We start from the raw sequence: 19,060 nt of genomic DNA on the forward strand, positions 1-19,060 counted from the left end.
TTTTTTTCTGAAGGTATCTTGTTAACTATCGGTGGTTTAAAAAATGGAAGAAGTTTGTTGGATTTGATACAAGAGATCAGTTTGGTGTTGGTGTGTGGTGGAACAATCCTGGCCCTATCAATAATTCAAGTCTTTTTGAAGGTACACTGTAATGAAAATATTTAATATGGCTGCATCTGCATTCAAGGGATATTGGGTCACTGCAGGCATGAAAGATATTGTTTGCATGTTTAATTAATGCTTACCAAAAAGTAAATACTTTTAATATGGTAGTGGTTTGTGTTTCAGTTACATCCTTTATGACTGAATTTTTACACTTCAGTTTCACACATTTTTTTTGAATTTCGTAACACTGTATGAGACTTGCATACTTATTGATTTTAAATCATGTAGTTCATGCAGCACCAACTTTTGAAATTAACCTTAAGTTTACAGATGTGTAAATCCATTTAGATAATTTTATAGCAGTCTCCATCATTCCTTGGGAAAAGAAAAATGTTACAGCCCTTAAAAGGGTGAAAAGAAAAGCAGTATGCAGCGTTTGTATGAATATTCAAAAACTCAGTAATGATTCATAAGCCCATTGACCTATCAAGTGGTCGATAAAATATCACATGTAGTGGTTTTAAAATCCGATAAAACCTCCTCCTTATTAGTTTGTGGTGTTTAATGTTTTTCTTGTATGCTAATTTCCAACATTCACAAAAGCATCATTGTTATGAACTCTCTTGACACATGCTTTTCCAGGAATGTTTTTGAAGCCATTCAAAAAACTCCCAGCACGTGTTTTATGGGGTCTAAAACCACTCGGCTGTGCCTTGTGGTTTAAAATCCTGATAAAACACTGCTGCTTGTGTTTTAAATATTACATACCCCCCCCCCCCCCAACTGCTATATTACATGGTGGGTGTGATCTCACCTGGTTGTAATTCATTACTTGCTACACTGTGCTGCAAACAGCTCTAGCTGGTTCAAATGTATAGCATTCTGATTGATAATTATGACTTTACATATTATAGATGATTTTTCTTATTTTACTTTTATATTTCAAGAACTTTAGCAAAATGCATGGAACCTAAATGGTTTTCTTTCTTCTTGTATTAATGTTGTCACTAAACAACTTTATTTAATGCATGCATGCATTATTTTTTACTTTTTAGACATTGTTTTCTCATCTTACTACTAATCTACTCTGTCATTTTTATGCTATACTATTTAATTGATGTGATGTTTATGTAGACTTTATCAGTATTATCATGTTGTAAGGCAATGTGCACTTAAAGTCCCGATGCAAAAATAGCTGACATAAATATTCTTTTGTTTGCATTCAATTATTAGCATTACAGTACAGTGCAGTAACCCTGTTCTTCAGCCAAAAGAATAATTTAAGTTTTACCAACAATTACCTTAAACAAGACGAGTAGGGCTAATATGAATGCAGACAAAAGAATACTAAAATGCCAGCCATTTTTGCATGAGGTCTATGAACTTTTAATGCAAGTTGGGATTTGTGAGTTTAAGTCCTGAAGGGTCAGCCCTTTTCACTTTTCAGTGCATGTGCATTTTTTCTCTTTCGTAACGTTTTATTTTATGGCTTTAAAAATCCCACTCGCATGTACTTATAATAAGTAATCACAGTCTAATTAGTCCTAGCAAGACTGTTGACAAATCACCAAAATTCTCACAAAATGTTAGTGGAAATACTGACATTATTGATATTTAATAAGTAGTTTGATTCATACATGTACACATGTGAGCTGAACTGTGAATCCCTCCCTTTAAATCATATTATTTGAAACAAACAGCGTTTCTAAAGGGAATGATGATAGTAAAAAGTAAAACATTATTTTACAGAGCAACCATGAAAACTGTGAATGCTAAAAGAATTTCTGAAATGTTCATGAAGAATGTTCAATCTGTTTTGAAAGAGAACCAATTATTGGATCCAAGGTGAATAATAATATTTTCACATTTATACATAATTTCTTTGAGCAAAAAATATAAGGGGGTAGATGGTATTGGTTTAGGATAAGGCACTTTTTAAGTTGTACATCATGTTTGTTACAAATAGTTATGTCCTCGAGTGACCATAATTATTAATATGTGAAACTTGATATGGAAAGTAACACACAACATCTACTGTATATTTACATCACTAATTCTCCACAAATAATGTTTGACCTAATTGTGACAATATTGTGTCACTTTGAATTCTTTGTTCCTCGCCAAGCGAGGTTAATAAATTTGTCGGGCGTGCATGATCAAATATAGTGAGGCAATAAGTAACCACCAGATAGAATTGTATTTCTTGCAGTCAATGAAATACAGGGGAAAACGACATTTGTCATAGGAATGAAAACTTTAAAAACTGCAAAAGCCGTGAACGAAGATCCTGCTTGCTTGTACAGTACGTTGGATCTCACAGGAGATGTAATCAGCCAAACTTCAAAAATAGATGATGAGAAGTCCAAAGACTACTGCAAAGCTGACACAACGTAATATATTTTAAAACAATATTTCGGCTGGCCAAACCAGCCTTCTTCAGGTTTAGATGTTACTAAATTATATATGAAATTACAATATTATATTATGGAGGATGTTGCAATACACAGGAGTGGCGGAAATGACGTTTACAAGGTGGTACCAAAAGATAAGAAAATAAGTAAAATAAAATAAAGAAATAATTTTTTTTTTACAATTCATCACGTCTATTCAAACCGTGGGGTTTACGAATGCTTTTTATAATCCCTGTGCTCCTGCCGGGCTTTAATCCTTACGTTTTCACCTTTCGTTTAGAGACAGAAACCATTTGTACGTTCCTAATATGTATGTGACACTGGGTCAATGACGGATCGTAATTTTCAGTATCATCTAGACCCGGGGGGGGGGGGGGAAGGGTGCTCCATAATGTGACCTTAACGGGGACGTGTGGCCCGATAGGGTATGGTTTTCTTTTTTCTTGAACGGGGGTATCTATTTCATCACTTTCTGTCTTAAACAGGGTATCCCTACATGACCTAATAGCTTAAACAGATTGTGATTGCCAATGCATTAAGGTGGGGGTACACCCGAATTTGAGTGAAATTTGAAGAGGTTTTAAGAATGGATAGAAGAAAGAAAAAGATTTTTGAAACACTAACAGACAGTTGATACCCATGCAAGAGCACCCAGGGTTTCTAGTGGACTAACTTGATATCCGTCTATTAATTATTAACTACAAATTCTAATTTTAAAACTTCACTAAATCTTCAATACTTCTTATTTCTCTTAATTTTACTACTCTTTTGAGAAAAACTATCTCCTCCCAAATATACCTAGAAATCACCCAAAAATTTACAAAACACCCCAAAACATTGATTTGTGTAATGAGCATAGGGTTTTTGTATTGCTTGAAACGCAAACGAGATATTTCCGTTAAACCGATTTGAAGTGGCGTGAAAACGGCGTTAAACAGGGTGTGATTTTGGGTTAAATGTCTTACAAAGGGCCTGAAATTTTTGAATTCTGTGTTAAACGGGATAGGGAAATCAGAGAATTGTGTCTTTAACAGGGTCAGGGTTTAGACGCCCCGGCCGCACCTCCCTACCCAAGCATCTGTTGAGTACCCCCCCCCCCCCCCCCCCGGGATCTAGAGTAACGTTACGCGTCACGCGTACGTTCTTGTACGTTTTTCAATGTTTCGCTGTTTATATTTTTAAATGAAATTCAGGGGGAAAGCATTTGTTATTCACCTTTTATTTGAAGACAGAAACAGTTAATTCTACATTTGATTGTTTTTCCATAGTAAACGTGAGACATCTTTATCTATCTTGGCCCGCGAGGACATAGACTGATTTAGTTGCCAAATTTTCGGTTAAACAGAACTAACCTTGAGGCACTCAGGTTAGCCTAAAAAACACTCCAGTTAGCCTAAAGAGCACTCCAGTTAGCCTAAATAGCACTTAGGTTAGCTTAAATAGCTCCCCGGTTAGCTTAACGGTTGGCAGTTTATGTTGGGGTTGTTCATGCCTCGCATGCCTCGCATGTTTTGTTCATGCCTCGCACGTCTGGCTTGCATATTGTAAACAATCCTCACGGCCCGAAAACAAAGAACGCGACCGAGAATTTAAAGAATTTGATAACACGACAGAAAACGTAACTCGTACCAGCCGAGTACAAAAAACGAGACCGAGAACAATAACTCGTGGCCCGAAGTCTTATCTCTCGGCCCATCGCGACCCCAAAAAGAAAAAAGAATTTGATAATGCTACGGAAACCTTAACTCGGTCCGCCTTACGGCCCGAGTAACAAGAATGGCATTCTACTTGAAACGCACAAAGTGCCCATATTGCCCTAAGTCTTCTCATCACTGTATATCATCTATTTAATAAATGATTCTTCTTACAAGTTTTCTCTTTTGTTTAGGCGATGGCTTTACTCTAAAGCACCATTTGGTAGATGAATTTGATTACGACCCTGTGCCTGAAGAAGCATGGTTTAAGCTTGTATCATGGTATGGAATGACATCAGATCAACAGGCTCTACAAAGGAAAGTAGTAGTGCGTCATGGCATGCATGTGAAAAGCCCTAAGGTTGAGGTATACCTGATGGAGTTCCAACTCTCACAGCATTCAGATCCTCAAACCTTGGTCACAAGGAAGTTTAGTAAGGGAGACAGTATTGGTGAGTTCCAACATCCAAGAGAGATATCCAGGCAAAGAAGTACTGCTGTATATGAGTGCGAGTCCTGGTCAGAAGGACGTAAGCCACTTAGTACTGTTCGAATTACACGCGGATTGAGTACAGATTTGTTGCGCTATTCACACAGTTCGTTATTTGTGCAGTAATAAACGGGGTTTATATATATTTTAACTCACCGTTTGGACTCATCAACGAAACATCACCCCTCAGCACAGAGCACAGCTTATAAAAATATACAGCAGTATACATGGTGTAACATCCAATAAGATGTATACATGTATAAGATCTAACCTAGATGTAGATCTAAACAACATGCGAAAAGTTTAAGAAAAAACAACACACAACAAAACAAAAAACTGATTAATTCCTTTATTACACCCATTTTGAAATCACTGGTAATCCTTGCAATCTGGTTGGCTCTCAACAGTGCGAGTTATTCCTAAATTGAACCATTTTTTGTGCTAAAGCGCATCCTTTCTTTAGCCCATCAAAATGGAAATGAAGTAACAAAAATAGAATGTATTACTCTGTGATTTCAAAGTAGGTGTAATAAAGTGGTAATTGAACTCTATGTGTCGTGCAATTTTGGTCTGAAATCATGCTTGTGATTTCAAATCGAACTCGCGTGATTTTGAAATCACGCGTATGATTTCAGATCAAATTGCACTACTCTCAGTTCCGTTATCATTATTAATCAAGGAAAAAGAATAACGGTTTGAGGGGGCTGAAATTGTCTACACCTAACTTTTAACTCTCTGTTCTTAATAAAGTGTTGTCGTTGTACGCCACTTAACAGCAGGGACATTCATTTGGCTTGAAGGGGACAATGAGTCTGGGTAACTAGCTTTTAGGCAAGACGAACGTTGATGAAAACTGCAGTGATTGTAATTTCTTTGTAAAAGTGATGATAGGAAAGCAAGTAGTCTTTCTTAAGAAGTCTGGAAACAAGGCGATATATTATGAGCAAAAATATCCTTGTACACTTTTAAGTTGCAATTGGCACCTGGTACTTCAAACACTTATTCTAGCATGGTCAAGTGTAAAAATTTAATAATCGTTCAGAAATAACTGTTTCTTTGAACATGCAATTTAGGTCATCTTATGTCAGAAATGAGAAGAGTTTTTAGCATATCAGAGGACAGTGAAACACAATTATGGAACAAGTCTATGAGTAACTCACGTCAACTTCTTACCAACCTGGCAATGACAGTGCAAGATGCTGGCCTTTATCAAGGACAGGTATAAACACGTGTTAAGGACTGACTGCCTACTAATATTGAGGTATTTTTGCACAATTTATGACTATGGGGGAGAAGCAGATCTAAGCAAAGGCTATTAGAATCCAAAAAGAAAATTGGGGGTAACCACGCATTTTTTTAAGAGATATTTAACCAACGACAATTTTAAACGAGTTAAAATACAAAGCAAGGTATGGCATTTTTTCCCAAATTGATGCTTTATTATCTCCAAAAAAATGCATGGTTACCCTCAATTTTTCTTTTTGGATACCAAGAGCACTTGCTAAGTTCTGCTTTCTCCGCATAATTTTAAAGCGCGCAATTAGTAGGCACCACCCATACGAAACCTGAGTATCTTGAGATGCGTAGGACGTATGCGCAGTGACAAAAGTGGGCACCGTCCTTAAAGTGATAATAGTTTTTCACTACAGCTGTACACCTTTTTTTTGACAATGTCATGGAGCCATTAGATAAAAAAGTAACTTTTTTGTGACTAGTCAGCTTTTTCTTTGTTCTTTTGTTTTCTCAAGGTTCTTATTATAGAGGAAATAAACAGGGATGGAAAGTCAAGGTTAAGGTACATTTCTGTCAAATCGTATTCAATTGTATGTGGTCCGTAGATCGCGCTGTTTTTCAAATAACTCATTTTCGAGTTGCTTTGAACCTCATTGTTAAAGCAATGTGCAAAGACGAAGTGCAAAGTTTTTATTATGAAAATAAATAAATTTAAGAGATATTTAAGCAACAACAATTTTAAACGAGTTAAAATACAAAGCAAGGTATGGCATTTTTTCCCAAATTGACGCTTTATTATCTCCAAAAAAATGCATGGTTACCCTCAATTTTTCTTTTTGGATACCAAGAGCACTTGCTCTCTTGCAAGTTACTCTTTTATTAGTTTTCATTCATATGCAAACAAAACTAATTTTCGTCTGAAAAGTTTTGGTCTTGCTTTAATTTCATAACGAGGTTCAAAGCAACTCGGAAATGGCCCATTAATTTCTTTCCTATGCAGAAGAAGACTTATTATCTATTAGTATAATTACTCAGGTGATTATAGAGATTCTGTTGATCTGATTGGTCGAGGTGATTTTAGCGGGAGCACTAACTTTCAAAATGGCCGCTTAGCTATTTGTTGACATTTCTGAAAAAGAACTAAATAGGATGAAAGAAAATGCAATTCCGAAAGGCACTAATGATGCAGCTAAGTCAAAGGTGATACTTTTCGAAGGCAAGAGATGAAAATTTTGCCAATTGTAATAAAAAACCCTTGTAAATTGCATGTTGTCGATCTCGATGACTTAAAATGAAGACAACAAATTAAGTTCAATTCGAGCAAGATTTTCTTTATTAACAGAATGATTTCACAAACAAAACGAGTTTAAGACAGAATTTGAAAGCATGGAAGTAAACAAGATGAATAAATGTCTCTGTAAGTTTTACGTTTCAGTGACGAGAAAAGAAAACAGATTTTATAATCTGAAAACTAGTTTGCCAGAGATTAATGCTTTTCAGTTCAGTATTGATTTGGGTCTCAAGACTAAGCATGTCAGATGCAGCTCGCAAAAGTAACATTCTTATCATCAGCGTACATTCTAGGAGAGCCAAGGCTCAAGCAATTTGGTAAGTCATTTTTATAGATCAAAAAGAGTAGAAGACCAATTATTGATCCTTGGGGAACACCACAGTTTAAAGGGGTTGCACTGGAGAGGTGATTGTTTACATTGCATCGTTGTAAACGATTTGTTAGGTAAGACTTAAACCATTTCAGTGCATCTTATCCACCCCATATTTGGTAAGTTTTTGCAAGATCATTTCGTGATCTATATAGTGTCAAAGGCTTTCTTTAAATCAATGAAAATTACACCATTGAGTAGACCTTTGTCAACATTGATACACCAGTTGTTGCTAGTCTCCAACAAGGAAGTGAGCGTGCTCTGTAAAGAATGAAAGCCAGACTGGCAACTGGTTAATAAATCATTTGCATTTAGATAATTATATAGTTGGTCATAGATAATTTTTTCAAAGATTTTGGCCACAGCAGGTATAACGGATATAGGCCGATAGTTGTTTAAGTCAGTCTTGTATCCAGTCTTAAAGAGAGGTATGTGTCACTTTAGCCAGCTTCCAGTCGTAAGGGTAGATACCGGCCAGTAGTGATTGATTAAATATACATGTTAAAGAAGGTGCGACGACATCAGCGGCTATTTTTAATAGTTTGCATGGAATATTGTCAAGACCAGTGGCCTTTCCTCCGTCGATACCTTTCACTAAGTTGACCACTTCTTGGACATTGATCCTTTCGAAAGAAAAAACCCCGTCAGAGAGTTTCACATAGTAAAGCGGATCAATGTCTACAGTAGGAATTTCACGGGCTAGAGTCTGGCCAATACTAGTAAAATGGTTGTTAAACGCGTCTGCTATGTCTTCGGGTGAAGTAAAGACTTGATGCCCTGATTTAATCTGAGACACTTTAGTAGATTTGCATTGGCGAGATTGGAGTTCATTGATTAACCGCCATGTTTTACGTGGATCACATTTACTTGCGTCCAATTTCTCCGAAAAATATTTGCGTTTGGCTTTCTTAATTGAGTTATTTACCTTATTTCTTGCGTCTTTGAATTCTTTCTGGAAGGGTAGTTACAGAAACCTTTCCGTGCGGTATAGTCTCGAACAGGTTCATTTTTTTGAGGTACAGCTAGTGTTACGTTAAAAAGACAAGTAAGTTCAAACCGGGCGCCATTTAAGCCGAGAAGGTGGAATGTTATACATTTAAACTCCATAAGTGATGTTGCATCTTGTATATTTATTGTAATTTTACTGTAATATAAAGTGTTTATTTTCAGAAACAATAGACAGTTGTATTTATTTATGCACAAATCCCCGCTCAGAAACGTGAAGTTTCGAAGCCGTTCAACAGCTCAAAATTTGGCGCGAGGCACAAAACCCCACTTCCACGGGAAGGATTGTGGCAACCGAAAGCTGCTGCGTTGTATTCCGGATCCCATGAAGGGCAAACTTTAGTACTGGTGCCTAGCTTTGAACCTGAGTCTGTTGCAATATCCAGCTTCATGGCTAAAATGGCGCCAGGTTTGAACTGAATTGCCTTTTTAACTAAAGACTCAGTACTCGAGAAATGAACTTGCTCAGAAAGGTTCTGAACAACTATCCTTCTAGGGATAAGTTGAGCTGTAGGAAAGCGTTTACTTGGCTTAAAACTGATTTTAGCGAGCTTTTTGAGCTGACCTCTTTAGATGACGATTGATCTGAATTTTAATTAATTCTTTGTATTACAGAACGATGATGTTAACCAATTGCTGAGAGAAAACCGGTCAAAAGGTTTTTCGGCAGTTCACAATATCTGTAAAAATACAAACACACCATGAAAACCTTGTCAGACTTATTATTATTGCGTTCCATTGCGAACAATGAAATCTTCAAAAAATTCGTGAGTGAAATGGATAATCCTAAATCGGATCTCATCTGGGTGTCTGTTTTTGGAGGACTAATTAGCTGGGTATTTTGTTGTATATTCCCAATTATTAAAAACTGAATCATTGTATAATGCAATTTGAGGGATTTGATTGGCTTAGCGGCCATGGTATATGAGCCATTATACCATGGCCGAGAAGTGGCGACCATTAAATTGTCTGCTGGTTATTCTTGCACAGCGAAATCAGTAAGATCTAGCAACATTTCTCGATTGTTTTTAATAAAACAATTATTCCACTTGCGCTTGTTGGATATGAGATGATTATAGCCAACTCAGCGCTATCTATGATCTCATATCCAACGCGCGCTCGTGGAATAATTGTTAATTAATCACCTACTAGATGCTTTCTCAAGATTATGCATTTTTCTCATGTAGTTATACAGATCTTTGACATTTTGCTGTATTTATGTACCCTTTTAGAAAACAGGACAAGACTGTGCATGGTGTGGCAAAGGAAGGTGAGCAATCCACACAAACTGAAGGTGTGGCAAAGAAACGTGAGCAATCCACACAAACTGAAGGTGTGGCAAGGGAAGGTGAGCAATCCGCACCAACTGAAGTGAGTACTTGTTTCTCGAATCTAGCTCTTTTTTTAACCAGTTGAAAATGTGCTTTTTGCAAACTGATTGCACCATGAAAATTAGAAAACGTTCAATTGTGATTGTATATCTGTGTATACTTGTGTTTTTTTATCGTGCTGATCTATTCCCTGGTGGTCATGATAGGAAGGATTGCTCGTTTTAGTCTAGCAAGTTGATAACACGTGCTTAAGTTTAGACTATCGCTCTCCAACATTCAATATAAAAAGCAGACAAACATTCTGGAAAGTTGGATGCGATCTTAGTTAACGAGATGACAGAACCTTAGAAAAAGGGTCAATACCTGCACACAGCAGACACAAAACAGTACAAGGCACCTTACACGGCCTTCATTTGGCAAATAATTTACCCATGTGAAGATCACATCACACATCCAGGATGTGAGGGAGCTTTGTGATAGACCGTTCTAAGAATTTTGAGCCATATGAATTAGAAACGCAGCACCATGTATTGTCCCAATAGTGCAAATTTGTTACTAAAACTGTTCTTACTGTATATAATTGTTTTGCTTGTATATCTGACTGGTGTTATTATGGTTTTACTGCTTTGACGCACTTGCCACCGTTAAGCTGCACCATAAGGTCAATACTAATACTGTATTTTTTCTTTGGTTTTTTGACTCATTTATTGTACTTGTGTTTCTACGTCTAGTAGGGTGGATAGGGAGATCAGTCAGAAAAGCACTAAACACTGCACCAAAGAAAATAGTGATCAGTGGGAAACTAGAGCCAGGTCATAAAGATGTCCTGTTAGCGGAGTCAGCGAGTAACGGTCATTGCAAGACTACAGGTATAAACTCTTTTTACTGTGTCAATGAGAGTTGTTTTTGAAGCTTTCTTTTCAAAACTGGTTCAGATTTGGTACCTGGCACTGCCGAATTTAAAATCCTTTGCATAATTACGTTGTGGAACAAGTAGTGAATGAAGGCCTCTCGGTACGATGCGACCTGTTGGTGGATAGAAAAAAAAAATGTCTGTTAAAAAATAAAGGAAATGTGAAAACGAGAATGGAAAAGAATGCATCGCCCAATTTCCATATTTTGCAAGGATCGTGAGCAAAAAGTGCACGTATTCAGTTTGACCAAAAAAGCTGGTAGGAATATCTCCTATCCTTTTTATGAAAAATTGTGAATAGAACTAGTCTTGTCTTGCAGTCAGTGATTGTGGCCTTCAAAATTAATTGGGGAAGCTGTTAATTACATCTTCGCTGCTTTGAAGAAATTTTGATGAAGCAAGTAACATGTCGATTCGAGAAAGTCACACGCAAGCAAGGGAACAAGCAAACGAACAACGAAACCCAAAACGTGAGATGGCGAATTTTGTCATAAACTAATTAAGCAATTTGAACTGAAAAATATGCAATGGCAAGCCAAATAAATCGCAATGATGTTAACAACTCACCGTTAAGTTCGCTTCTGGAGCTATCTAGCAGAGGCCTTCTCTCTACATCCCACTGACCTTGAGTGTGAATAATATAACAAAGTTTTGGCATTCATTGCCCTTCTTCATGATCACTAGACGGAAAAACTTCAACTCGAAGGAATGAATCCCAAGCTCTTTTACGTTATCTTTTGCAGGTCTTGCACCATTAAAACTTTCCGTGTGTCTTCTAAAATTATTGTGCTCAAGATCGTCTTTGGAGAGAATTCTTCTTAAAAACAACATTATGGCAAAAAATTTAATATTGCGTTTGATCGTGAGTTCTAAACTACTTTAACATGACAAAAAAGTACTAAAAAAAGGGGAAAATAACTTAAAAAGTATCATTATCTTGTAGTACATGTACAAACTAAAAGAGAGTTGAATATAAAAAAAGGATGATAACAAAATGCTGTTTTAATAGAAAAGTAATTTAAGTTTTAAAATTGACTTTAGCCAGGAAGGTGCCACCTTTTGTTACTGTGCATGTTCTGTGCATCTCAGGATGGTCCAAGAAACTCTGATATCATTCTTAAGGATGGATGCTCTTTATTCAAAGCCAGGTATTTTACATGGTTTCAGACTATATGAAGGAAAAGAATATTCGAATTATTAAGGCCTGTTGAAATCCAAAATATAATTGGGGTTCTACACAATATAATATAAAATATAAAATAAATAATATATAAAATATAATTGGGGTTCTGCGGAATTCTTTTAACCCCGCTCCGCTGGTTCAAACAAATAAAGAGGACTGTATCTTTCGATGTAACAACACGATTTAATCCAATCCGACAATCTACTGCGATGTACAATTCTCACATATTCAACGTTCGTATCACAACGATCAACGTAACTAAACGATCAACGATCAACGATCAACGATCAACTAAAACATTCTAAGTATACAGTGGTTCTTCTACTATCCTTGCGCAAGGCAGTATTTTTACATTAACCACATGTACAGTAAACGTTCCCATTGTAATGTATCTAAATTAAGTGTCTATTACAAAATCGCACGTTCTTTCACCTTATTTAGCCTAAGATAATGCATGCAGTTACATCATTTTATATCGTAAATATACTCGGACTTTGTCTACATTATTGTGAAATCTAATGTCACGAAATCTAACTTCTTTGCGCTACAAATGTCAATTTCTAATTAATATTTAATCACAGAACAATCAAGTTACTATTTCTTTCCCGACACACTCCCCCCCTTGACTCGTCTACGAGTCAAGCATTAGTCTCGATTTCCATGTAGAGTCTAAGGCCGCATTTCTAGGAGGGACTTTTCTTGTCGGAATTTCTGTATTCCGCCTGCGTTCGCTAAGTGCTCGTATTCCCTCCCCTTCGCTCCGAAACTCCAACGGATAAAGTTTCTGAACTGGTCTGGAAAGTCGAATCGGTTTTCCCTTCGTAACGACTCTGACAGTAGCTCCTCTAACTACGTTATCTCTACCTGTCACTAGTCTCTCTACAACTCCCATCTTCCATTCACCCCTTTTCCTTTCTTCCTCGTACACTACAACTACATCCCCTACTTCAACCTCTCTTTCTCTTTTTCCTGACTTACACTTATGGAATTCGCGCAGGTTTGCAAGAAACTCCTTTCGCCACCTATTCCAAAAATGACTCAACCTAGTGCTGAGATACTTAAATCTTGCAGAGCAATTGTCGATATTAATGGCATCGTCTGGTTCAGCAACCTCGTCTGGAAGTGTTTTGATGCGTCTCCCATAAATCAAGTGTGATGGTGTTAAAACCTCTTCTCCCACTTCACTGTATTCGTACTGTATTCGTACGTCTAAGTTTCAGTTTGGAAAAAGATTCCATACGTTGCTATATATTTTAAAGCTTTTTGGGATCATTGTTGTTCAATTATCTTTGAAAAATACCTGCTTAGCCCCAATTTTCGTTTTGGATTTCAATAGTCCTTACTAAGATCTTTTCTTCCATAATCATTGTTGGAAAAACCACAAGACAAAACCGTAGCCGCAGAAGATGTTTTCTAATCCATCACACGAAACGCTACACTCAAATCCCAGTTGTTTTCACTCACTCGTGTTACGTGCGTCCTTTCGGTACAGCTGAAAAAATACGAAATGAAACAGCTTGCAAACCGGGCATAGACAAATACAGTAATACTTACAACTAGCTGAAATTAGCATTAAAAATGGTAACTGACGTATTTTTGGGCATCTTGCGGCCTGTCTCTCCAAATCGAGTCATTAAAAGCGAACAAACTACACTAAATAACAAAGGCACAAACTGCTTGAAGCATATGGTTTCACAAAAAAACATCACGTGACCCACACATGGAGGATACGTAGGGGCGCAGGACAACAGACTGTCCTTAACATCCCGGCCCCTTAAACTCGCTAAAACAAAACCGTAAGCTGACAACATTTTAAGCGTTTACCGAGACTTCTACGGCTCAGTGACTTAACGACAGTCCAACTCTCTAATCAGTTTTTTTTCCTAGTTAAGACAAATCTGGTATTCCTTGCTAGCAGAGGTCTCTGACGGCGAGAAGGACAGATACCTCTGCCGGCTTCCGACAAATCTTCTGTCGCGCATGCGCTAGTGTTTCCTGGCAACGAGTGACATTTTAGCTGCATGTAACATGAGCATCGCAAACCGGTTTGCGCGCAAAACAGCAGCCGCAGTAGGGCGATGTGTGAAATTATTGTCAGCTGTATGTGGAAATGCCACGGACCCCTCAACGACATCGCAAATTCAAAGAACATAATTCTCCATCTGTAAGAAATGCTTTCGCAAAGTAGAATCGCGTTAATCAAACGAAGTAAGGATTTTGAAGATGGCAAACGCATAATAATTGAAGTGCGAAACTTGTAAACTAGCTGAAGCCATAACAACTGTGGACTCAGAGATTTCCAGCGTACAATCTGAACAGAGCATGCGCATTGCACATTAACAGAAACCGGTTTTGAAAACCGGTCCGTTTCGACCAAAAATCTGGTCGGCGGCTACATGAGAGAACACGCCGGGGGCCGGCAGAGGTCTCTCTCCTTCTCGCCGTCAAAGACCTCTGCTAGCAAGGAAAATCTGGTATACAGTGCATCACGTGACACGTTAAAAATGTTCACATCTCATCACCTGGAGACAAAAGGCACGGCTTGGTTACCGGCCTCGTCAGTACTGACCAGCTGGTCTTCACTTGAGCTGACCTGACAAACCCATCGCTTTCAGGAAAGGTCTGACGATTCGTCCCATGGACCAGTTCTTTCCGGGGAGTGTTTTCACCCACGATAAAGGACCACAACACCATTCCTCAAATTTCTCTTGGGATGCAGCCACTTCTGGCGTAACTGCAAAATGGGCAAGTGCTGGCGTAACCAACGTTTCCAAAAATAGTCAGATAGAAACTGAACATGCCTCCAACACTTGCCGTAAATGTCACTCTGATCAAAGACACCTGGGGGCAAATCATGTCCACCGCAAAGCAATAACAAATGGTTGGGTGTTAACGGTCCCTCATTCTCCTCATCCTTTGGGTCATCTGATACAGCTGTAATTAATGGTCGTCTATTAACAATCGACTCCACCTTGCAGAATAGGGTTGATAAACGTTCATCATCATTTACAAACTGCTCCTTGAGGATAACATTGAGCAGCCTTCTAACTGTGGGGATCTGTCTTTCCCATATTCTGCCCATATGGGAAGCTGCAGGCCGGTTACATTCCCACTTTATTTCTTTCTGCAGCTTACTCGCATCCTTCCACCTCTGCATTGTCCGAAGCATTTCTCTTTCTCCAGCAACAAAATAAGTGCCTGTCGGCTTCAGGTAGGACATTTCAGGACAGCTTAAATACAGTGAGCCGCTGGCTTCATTGACTGTTTTCTGCGAGTTTTGATAAAAGCACATGGCATATTTTGTATTTTTGTGTTTTCAAGCTTATTCGGTTTTGTCCGTGATCTAGGCACAAAAAACTTGAAAGTACATCTTATATCTGTCGATTTTGTTTGCTAGTTTCTTTGTTCGGCGTTTTATTTTCTAATTTCAATGTATTTGTACATCATTTCAGTGAATCGTTGGTTTATATCGTTGGTTGGCTTGTTTATTTGTTTGTTCCGGTTCATTCGCTCGGCGTGATGGAAGTTTATTTGCTAATTTGCATGGAATAATAATACAGTTCAATGCATATGAAAGTGTTCAGTTGTTCTTGATCACGCCATAGAGACACTGGGTCTCTACATCATTCAAAGTTTTTCACCGCGTCGAAGTCTAACAAGATATCAGATGAAGTGAAACGTACGTCGCTGTCGGAGAAATTACATTCAAGCAAAGAACCTCGCCAGGAAAACACTATTTCATCTCATCAGGTAACAATCCGAAAAGGCGGATTCCAGGTCAGAATGTTTGGCGAGTAAAAGACGGATAGTGCCGTCGAGGAGAGAGCGATTGATTTGAAAGCGAGGAGAGCTGGACATTTAGGAGACGTAACGAAGAGACTGAATTCAGTGCGGGATCTCATTGCCGGTGGTGCGAGTAAAGAAGAAATATTTCAAAGCATGGACGGCTATGAACATGCCTTTCACAAATTTGTAGACGCTCATGAAAAGTATAAATTTGCGATTTGAAGGTGACGAAGGAATGGTGGCTTTGGCTAAAGAATGTTACGAGAAAGAGATTGAGCGCAAATGTCTTCTAGATGTTGATATTAGCAAGTGGAAATTCCAGATAAAACAGGACACTAAAGAAAGGGCGAAATCAAGCCGCCATCCGCGTTGGTCAACTAAAAATAGGAAAAGTTTATGTTCCACTCCTAGTAGCGTGAAAGTGAAGCAGAAAATTGTTGAAGAGGCACGGCTGAGAATAGAGGCGTTAGAAGAGAAACAGAGTTTAGAACGTTGCTTGGAAGAGCAAGAAGCCAAGTTTAAGAGAAGAGAACCTGAAATAGAGGAAGAAAGGAAACGAAATAGAGCCGAGTTGAAGAGGAGACTAGAAAAGATAGCAGCAGAAACAGAATTTAAGAAGGCTGCAGTTGAGTTGAAGATAGAAGAGGAAGAGTTACTAAGCCAATACCCATGTGACAGAAGTGAAGGAGACGAGGTAAATCCAACCCTGTCCACCATGTTGTATCCTGATGTATCAGATCCTCCGATAAGCTTACCGCTGAAGGTTTCCTCCTTTGTGCCTCCCTTACTCGATATTCAAACTTCAGCAGCACCTATCACAGTGACGGTTAAACTGGAGGTGTCGTCGGTGTCAGTCATTTCTCAGAGCAATATATCGTCTGCGTATGTACCATTACCTAATCTGTTGGCTTCGCAGAAGAAGACCACTTGAAGTGCAGAGACGATGACTTCACCCCTCACGTACACGTACTGACAGAAACGGCAAGTCCCTCTTTCGCCAGCCAGAAGGAGAATGTTTCACCTAGAGAACATCAGCTGAGTGAGCAGCGAAAATCCGATGTGACTCCATCATTTGCAGCTCAGTCAGCTCTGCAACCAGTTCACACCCCTCTTGAACATGTTTTGTTACAGACAATTCAACAACTCACGCAGCAGTCGGTGCAACAAGCACGGCATTCAGAAACAAAGGCAGGCATGGCTCCATGGTCAACAATAGCGAAAGCACTCAAGCAAGGTCCTTCGCTGCCAAAAATAGAACTGATGAAGTTTGGAGGAGACCCTTCAGAATATGCGAAATTTGCTGTCAACTTTTGTGACCACATCGAGAGCCAGGTGACCGATGATTCTCAGAGATTAACCCGTTTACTGGCACAGTGTGTTGGAAAGGCCAAAGATGCGATCAAGAGTTGTGTTAATCTTCCCGTGGGCCAGAGATATGAAGAAGCTTGGAAAACCCTAACGAAGAATTTTGGTCAACCCGATATGGTGGCCGATGCACACTTGAGAAAGTTAAGAGAGCTTAACATAAGAGGCGATGTTGCTAGTCTAATGGACTTTGCCAGAAGACTTGAGGATGTGAAGAGGGTGTTAACTAGTATGGGACCCTGTTATGCAGTTCGTCTCGATAACGAAGATATGATCCTGATGCTGATGAGGAAACCGCCTGATGAAAGCCTGAAACGAAAATGGACGGATATTGCTGGACGGATATTATCCAATCCAAGGGCCAGGTTAGCTTTGCCCACTTCTTGAGCTTCATCCAGAAGTGAGCTGATCGCTTAAACAATCGTTTTGGGCAAGAACTGAAGCCTTCGCAAGTCCAACATGACAGAGATAGGAGACCAATCAGTAGAGACAGACAGGAGCCACCTCGAAGAGCTACCACCCTTCATGTCGCCGCACCAAATAACACTCACAAAAATCCTGGCAATGTTAAAGCAGCTACCTTGAAGTGTTGCAATTGCTCTGGTTCACATCCAGTTTGGCAGTGTGAGAGTTTTTAAGGTGCACCATATGAAGAACGATTGCGAACTGTGCAACAGAAGAAATTGTGTGGAAGTTGCCTGGGACAAGGACATACATACATACATACATACATACATACATACATACATACATACATACATACATACATACATACATACATACATACATACATACATACATACATACATACATACATACATACATACATACATACATACATACATACATACATACATACATACATACATACATACATACATACATACTTTATTGGCTCGTCCCCATGGGGCTTTTCAGACATTTTACTAGGGATTGCATGAGGAGATTTACTTGTCGGAAGCCTGGATGTGAGAAGACACCACTTCCTTATTCACCCTCCTGACGACCAGAATACCACTAGCCCTGCAGTAAAGCAGAACAGTGTCAAACTGGAACCAATTATGGAAAACCAGAGCTCTGTTGGCGGAACAGCCACTGCACCCTTTAAGTCAAACTCTTCCCTGAGCATCCAGCCAGCTACCGAGTCAGGCATCTTTACGACATTCAGAGAATCTGCTCCAGCAGAAACATCTGGAAATGGGCGACCAAGGGTTTGCCTCAAGGTAGTCCCAGTAAAAGTTAGTGGACCTGGTAATAATAAGCAGATTACCACATATGCCTTCCTAGATAGTGGCTCAGACTCCACACTCTGTGTTCCCACGGCTCCCAAATCCAAATCTCTTACCTCGGGTAACATTTTGATGACTTTTTAATGACTACAAGCATTTTACACCATCTGTAGAAAACTTTCAACCCGTAGTACATTTCTTCAAAAAACCATGCCATGTGCTCTCATCCGGGTAAAAAAAAACAAAAAACAACGTCATGTCCGATTATACGAAATGTCATTAAAATGTAAACAATCAAAATAAAGTCTGACGATTTTATGGCGGTAACATCCTCCCCCCTTGTCGGCCGAGTTAAATGGGCGAACACTCTTCGAGGAGGGCTAGTTTCACAACAGGACGCTTCATCAAACCAAGCTTGGTCTTCACTTCAGCTGATCTCACGACATTGTCATGGCCAGGGAAAACTCTCACAATTCTGCCAAGAGGCCAGGAGCCTCTTGGGGTTCCATAGTCTACCACAAGCACCAAATCACCAATCTTAACATTCGCCATAGGTTGAAACCACTTCTTGCGAACAGCTAAACCAGGCAGGTACTCTCGCAACCAACGATTCCAGACGTGGGTGGTGATAACTTGTGCCTGACGCCAACGCTT

At 38.9% G+C, this 19,060-nt stretch overlaps 1 long non-coding RNA gene and 1 pseudogene across 2 annotated transcripts in view; one reads left to right on the forward strand and one right to left on the reverse strand.

Annotated features, from left to right (window-relative positions):
- The window catches only part of LOC146489735 (uncharacterized), a 213,204-nt gene that overhangs the window by 61,078 nt on the left and 133,066 nt on the right, over positions 1–19,060 (reverse strand). The gene's annotated exons all lie outside the window — the stretch shown is intronic.
- On the forward strand, positions 167–17,884 carry LOC146489739 (uncharacterized; annotated as a pseudogene). The gene is made up of 8 exons (XR_014863355.1): positions 167–206; positions 4,405–4,662; positions 5,774–5,919; positions 6,449–6,495; positions 9,832–9,947; positions 10,662–10,799; positions 15,157–15,266; positions 15,828–17,884. The product of XR_014863355.1 is annotated as an uncharacterized LOC146489739 (transcript).

The sequence above is a fragment of the Pavona decussata genome, unplaced genomic scaffold, assembly GCF_977016875.1.
Source record: "Pavona decussata unplaced genomic scaffold, jaPavDecu1.1 SCAFFOLD_3, whole genome shotgun sequence".
NCBI classification, from domain to species: domain Eukaryota; kingdom Metazoa; phylum Cnidaria; class Anthozoa; order Scleractinia; family Agariciidae; genus Pavona; species Pavona decussata.